This window comes from Styela clava, unplaced genomic scaffold (genome assembly GCF_964204865.1).
Source record: "Styela clava unplaced genomic scaffold, kaStyClav1.hap1.2 HAP1_SCAFFOLD_217, whole genome shotgun sequence".
NCBI lineage: Eukaryota > Metazoa > Chordata > Ascidiacea > Stolidobranchia > Styelidae > Styela > Styela clava.
Genome location: NW_027556573.1, coordinates 25,001 through 30,679, shown reverse-complemented (window position 1 = coordinate 30,679; position 5,679 = coordinate 25,001). Strand labels below are relative to the sequence as shown.

The 5,679-nt window shown below is 57.4% G+C and overlaps 2 non-coding genes and 1 pseudogene across 2 annotated transcripts; all 3 read right to left on the bottom strand.

Moving 5' to 3' along the window:
- LOC144418994 (large subunit ribosomal RNA) lies at nucleotides 1–1,257 on the bottom strand (annotated as a pseudogene; the record flags this gene model as incomplete).
- Nucleotides 1,258–1,545: 288 nt separating this feature from the next.
- On the bottom strand, nucleotides 1,546–1,699 carry LOC144418996 (5.8S ribosomal RNA). Its single transcript, XR_013473779.1, has one exon. It is a non-coding gene; the product is annotated as a 5.8S ribosomal RNA (ribosomal RNA).
- A 298-nt stretch (nucleotides 1,700–1,997) lies between these two features.
- LOC144418988 (small subunit ribosomal RNA) lies at nucleotides 1,998–3,806 on the bottom strand. The gene has a single exon (XR_013473776.1). It is a non-coding gene; the product is annotated as a small subunit ribosomal RNA (ribosomal RNA).
- Nucleotides 3,807–5,679: the final 1,873 nt, after the last annotated feature.

Below are 5,679 nucleotides of genomic sequence, written 5' to 3'. Positions count from 1 at the left end.
GGTTGAGGACGTTTCGTCCCCAAGGCCTCTAATCATTCGCTTTACCAGATAAAACTGCGACAAAGCGCCAGCTATCCTGAGGGAAACTTCGGAAGGAACCAGCTACTAGATGGTTCGATTAGTCTTTCGCCCCTATACCCAAATAGGACGATCGATTTGCACGTCAGAATCGCTACGGTCCTCCACCAGAGTTTCCTCTGGCTTCGACCTTCCCAGGCATAGTTCACCATCTTTCGGGTCCCAACATGGACGCTCTTGCGCGACCGCCCCGGCAGAGCGGGTGCGATCGGCCGGTCGTGCGCCGGCGCCCGCACGGGGCTCCGGGTCCGACCTCGTTCGGCCAAAGGCCGCCTTCACTTTCATTTCGCCTGCGAGTCTCGAACCACTCGACGACTCGCGCTCATGTTAGACTCCTTGGTCCGTGTTTCAAGACGGGTCGGGAGGGTGGCCGACGTGGCCACGGACCCCGAGCGCGTCGACGGCGCGCCACCGAAGCGGCAGCCCGCCGAACACCGGCACTGCGTACAGTGCAGGCGAACGACAAGCCAGCCGAACGGCGACGGCCGCACACAGAGAGCGCGCGGCATCCTTTCCTCGATCCGCCGCCGGGCCGCACCGCCCGCGCGCTGTAACACCCCCGCCGGAGCGGAGGCCACCTTCGCGCGGGGACTTAGACCGACGGCAAACCGGTCGTGACCCGCGCCGGTCGCTAGTGCGCTGAGACGGTGCGCGAGCCGACTCGGCAGCGGCGCCTTAAGCGTCCGCGAACCGAGACGGCGCGCCCCCGCACCCAACTGAAAGCGAGCCGGCGACCTGACGGGCCCTCCCGTTTGCCTCTCAACGGTTTCACGTACTCTTGAACTCTCTCTTCAAAGTGCTTTTCAACTTTCCCTCACGGTACTTGTCCGCTATCGGTCTCGCGACCGTATTTAGTCTTAGGTGGAGTTTACCACCCGCTTTGGGCTGCATTCCCAAACAACCCGACTCCGAGAAGACCCGAAGCGGCCAAGGCAAGCGCCCCTATGGGCCTAACACCCGCCGTGGGACGAGGCCTCGATCAGAAGGACACCGGCGCTCGCCGTCAGCCGCACTGGGACTTCCGTACGTCACAACTCGGCGCGCTCGAAAAGCGCGCAGATTCGACGCTGGACTCTTCCCGGTTCACTCGCCGTTACTCAGGGAATCCCTGTTGGTTTCTTTTCCTCCGCTTAATAATATGCTTAAATTCAGCGGGTGCTCTCGCCTGAACTCAGGTCGTATGTGTCAAGCGGGCCGCTTCTTACACGGCCCGCTGGCATCGCAAGTCGTCGCCGCCGGCGCCGACCGAGCGCGTACCGTCGCCGCCTTGGCCCACGGTCGGTCTTGATCTCGTGACCGGACCGACCGACCTGGACCCGCCCCTCGAACGTAGTTGAACACGTCGAGGGGCCGGCGGTGTACGGGACACGCGGTCGCGCCGAGAAAGCTCGGCGACCGCTTCAACTTGGGGCGACGCCCGGCCGTCTTCGCAGAGGCCAGGCGACGGCCCTCGGGTGAGGACGAACGCGACCCTGAGGCAGACGCGGTCCCGGGATTGACCCGAGACCGCAATTCGCGTTCAGAAGGTCGACGTTCAATGTGTTCTGCAATTCACATTACTTCTCGCACTTGGCTGCGTCCTTCATCGACTCGCGAGCCGAGTGATCCACCGTTAAGAGTCGTCCTCGACGTTTCGCCCGGCGCCGAAGCGCGCGGACGTCACACTGTGGGATCGACCACAAAACCACCACCGACAACAACTGCACAAAAACACCAACAAACGGCGCCGAGCGACCGCCGGGCTGGGCCGGCGGCACATCGAGCGCGGTGCCCAGAAGCCACCATCGCACTCGGCTGCCTTGCTATGCCAACGTGTTACGCGTGTCGCACGGGGCGGAACCCCGATTGACGGCCGCCCTCTCGGCGGCACCCAAAGACAATTCAGTGCGCGGTCGGCCGGGGCCTACCACCACCTTCGGTAATGATCCTTCCGCAGGTTCACCTACGGAAACCTTGTTACGACTTTTACTTCCTCTAAATGATCAAGTTTGATCGTCTTCTCGACACGCCGACGCGGCCGTTGCCAGCCGCGACGGGGCCGATCCAAGGATCTCACTAAACCATTCAATCGGTAGTAGCGACGGGCGGTGTGTACAAAGGGCAGGGACGTAATCAACGCAAGTTGATGACTTGCGCTTACTGGGAATTCCTCGTTCAAGGGAAACAATTGCAAGTCCCTATCCCAATCACGAATGAGGTTCAACGGGTTACCCGGACCTTTCGGCCTAGGTTAGACACTCGCTGCTTCACTCAGTGTAGCGCGCGTGCGGCCCCGGACATCTAAGGGCATCACAGACCTGTTATTGCTCAATCTCGTGTGGCTAAACGCCACTAGTCCCTCTAAGAAGTTAGACGCCGACCGAGAAGGTCGCGTAACTATTTAGCATGCCAGAGTCTCGTTCGTTATCGGAATTAACCAGACAAATCGCTCCACCAACTAAGAACGGCCATGCACCACCACCCACAGAATCAAGAAAGAGCTCTCAATCTGTCAATCCTACCTGTGTCCGGGCCGGGTGAGTTTCCCCGTGTTGAGTCAAATTAAGCCGCAGGCTCCACTCCTGGTGGTGCCCTTCCGTCAATTCCTTTAAGTTTCAGCTTTGCAACCATACTTCCCCCGGAACCCAAAGACTTTGGTTTCCCGGAAGCTGCCGGAAAGGTCGTCATGGTAACGCCTCCCGATCGCTAGTTGGCATCGTTTATAGTCAGAACTAGGACGGTATCTGATCGTCTTCGAACCTCTGACTTTCGCTCTTGATTAAAGAAAACATTCTTGGCGAATGCTTTCGCAGTAGTTCGTCTTCCGCCGATCCAAGAATTTCACCTCTAACGGCAGAGTACGGACGCCCCCGTCTGTCCCTCTTAATCATTACCTCGTGCTCCGAAAACCAACAAAATAGAACCGAGGTCCTATTCCATTATTCCATGCAACACTATGCAGGCGAACAGCCTGCTTTGAACACTCTAATTTTTTCAAAGTAAACTTATCGGCCACCGCCGACACTCAGTCAAGAGCACCGACGGAGAACCGAAGGTGAGGCGAACGCAACCAGTGACACGCCTTGCGACGGACCGGCGGCGCTCGCCCAAAATCCAACTACGAGCTTTTCAACCGCAACAACTTTAGCATACACTGTTGGAGCTGGAATTACCGCGGCTGCTGGCACCAGACTTGCCCTCCAATGGATACTCGTTAAGAGTTTTAGGATGTACTCATTCCAATTACAGGGCCTCGTTAGAGTCCTGTATTGTTATTTTTCGTCACTACCTCCCGTGTCGGGAATGGGTAATTTGCGCGCCTGCTGCCTTCCTTGGATGTGGTAGCCGTTTCTCAGGCTCCCTCTCCGGAATCGAACCCTGATTCCCCGTTACCCGTTATCACAAAGGTAGGCACGTAGCGTACCTTCGACAGTTGATAGGGCAGACACTTGAATGATACGTCGTCGGTGCAGAGACCGTACGATCCGCGTGGTTATCCAGAGTCATCAAACGTCACAGGACGAACCCGGTCGGTTTTGATCTGATAAAAGCGCGCCTCCCGAAGTCGGCGCTTAATGCATGTATTAGCTCTAGAATTACCACAGTTATCCACTTCGCTTACGAGACCAAATAAACCAAGACTGATTTAATGAGCCATTCGCAGTTTCGCTTTACGAGAACTCGTACTTGCACCTGCATGGCTTAATCTTTGAGACAAGCATATCACTACTGGCAGGATCAACCAGATAGCTGCGACAGCTGCGCTCGGCCCTTGCTGGGCCGCCCGGCGCGTGCTCGTCGCATTCGTTTAAGACCGAGGCGATCGCCTGCGGCCGTACTCAGCTTCGACAGTCGCTGGCCGCGACGTCCACGCTCTCGCCGGCAGTGCCAGGCGGAGCGATTTGCGTTTTTTCTTTGCTCGCCCTCTCTCGGGCTCGATCCATTCAGTTTCGCACAAACAAGAGCTCTGCCGGCCGCCTGCAGCGGTGCCTAAAACCCGGGCATAACAATGCGACCGTTCTGCTAGGCCGACAAGCGCTCAAGCCAGACGCTCGATCGAACGCCCCTACATATTAGTCGAGACAACGGCTCGCTCATTAGCATCGCGTTTGTACTTTAACTTTTTTTGGCTCGGCTTCTTTCGACGCCGATGCCGGCGACGCAGCACTCTCTCGCCCGCCAGCCACCGAGAAAAGGGTGCGCTCCGACCGGCCCCGCACCGCTCTTTCTTGGCTCATTCGAAATTACTGTCTTTCGCTCTGACATGCCTTACCTAGGGTTAGGTTAGTATGCTTGCACGTTTGTACTTTAACTTTTTTCGGCTCGGCTTCTTTCGACGCCGATGCCGGCGACGCAGCACTCTCTCGCCCGCCAGCCACCGAGAAAAGGGTGCGCTCCGACCGGCCCCGCACCGCTCTTTCTTGGCTCATTCGAAATTACTGTCTTTCGCTCTGACATGCCTTACCTAGGGTTAGGTTAGTATGCTTGCACGTTTGTACTTTAACTTTTTTCGGCTCGGCTTCTTTCGACGCCGATGCCGGCGACGCAGCACTCTCTCGCCCGCCAGCCACCGAGAAAAGGGTGCGCTCCGACCGGCCCCGCACCGCTCTTTCTTGGCTCATTCGAAATTACTGTCTTTCGCTCTGACATGCCTTACCTAGGGTTAGGTTAGTATGCTTGCACGTTTGTACTTTAACTTTTTTCGGCTCGGCTTCTTTCGACGCCGATGCCGGCGACGCAGCACTCTCTCGCCCGCCAGCCACCGAGAAAAGGGTGCGCTCCGACCGGCCCCGCACCGCTCTTTCTTGGCTCATTCGAAATTACTGTCTTTCGCTCTGACATGCCTTACCTAGGGTTAGGTTAGTATGCTTGCACGTTTGTACTTTAACTTTTTTCGGCTCGGCTTCTTTCGACGCCGATGCCGGCGACGCAGCACTCTCTCGCCCGCCAGCCACCGAGAAAAGGGTGCGCTCCGACCGGCCCCGCACCGCTCTTTCTTGGCTCATTCGAAATTACTGTCTTTCGCTCTGACATGCCTTACCTAGGGTTAGGTTAGTATGCTTGCACGTTTGTACTTTAACTTTTTTCGGCTCGGCTTCTTTCGACGCCGATGCCGGCGACGCAGCACTCTCTCGCCCGCCAGCCACCGAGAAAAGGGTGCGCTCCGACCGGCCCCGCACCGCTCTTTCTTGGCTCATTCGAAATTACTGTCTTTCGCTCTGACATGCCTTACCTAGGGTTAGGTTAGTATGCTTGCACGTTTGTACTTTAACTTTTTTCGGCTCGGCTTCTTTCGACGCCGATGCCGGCGACGCAGCACTCTCTCGCCCGCCAGCCACCGAGAAAAGGGTGCGCTCCGACCGGCCCCGCACCGCTCTTTCTTGGCTCATTCGAAATTACTGTCTTTCGCTCTGACATGCCTTACCTAGGGTTAGGTTAGCGTGCTTGCACGTTTGTACTTTAACTTTTTTCGGCTCGGCTTCTTTCGACGCCGATGCCGGCGACGCAGCACTCTCTCGCCCGCAGCCACCGAGAAAAGGGTGCGCTCCGACCGGCCCCGCACCGCTCTTTCTTGGCTCATTCGAAATTACTGTCTTTCGCTCTGACATGCCTTACCTAGGG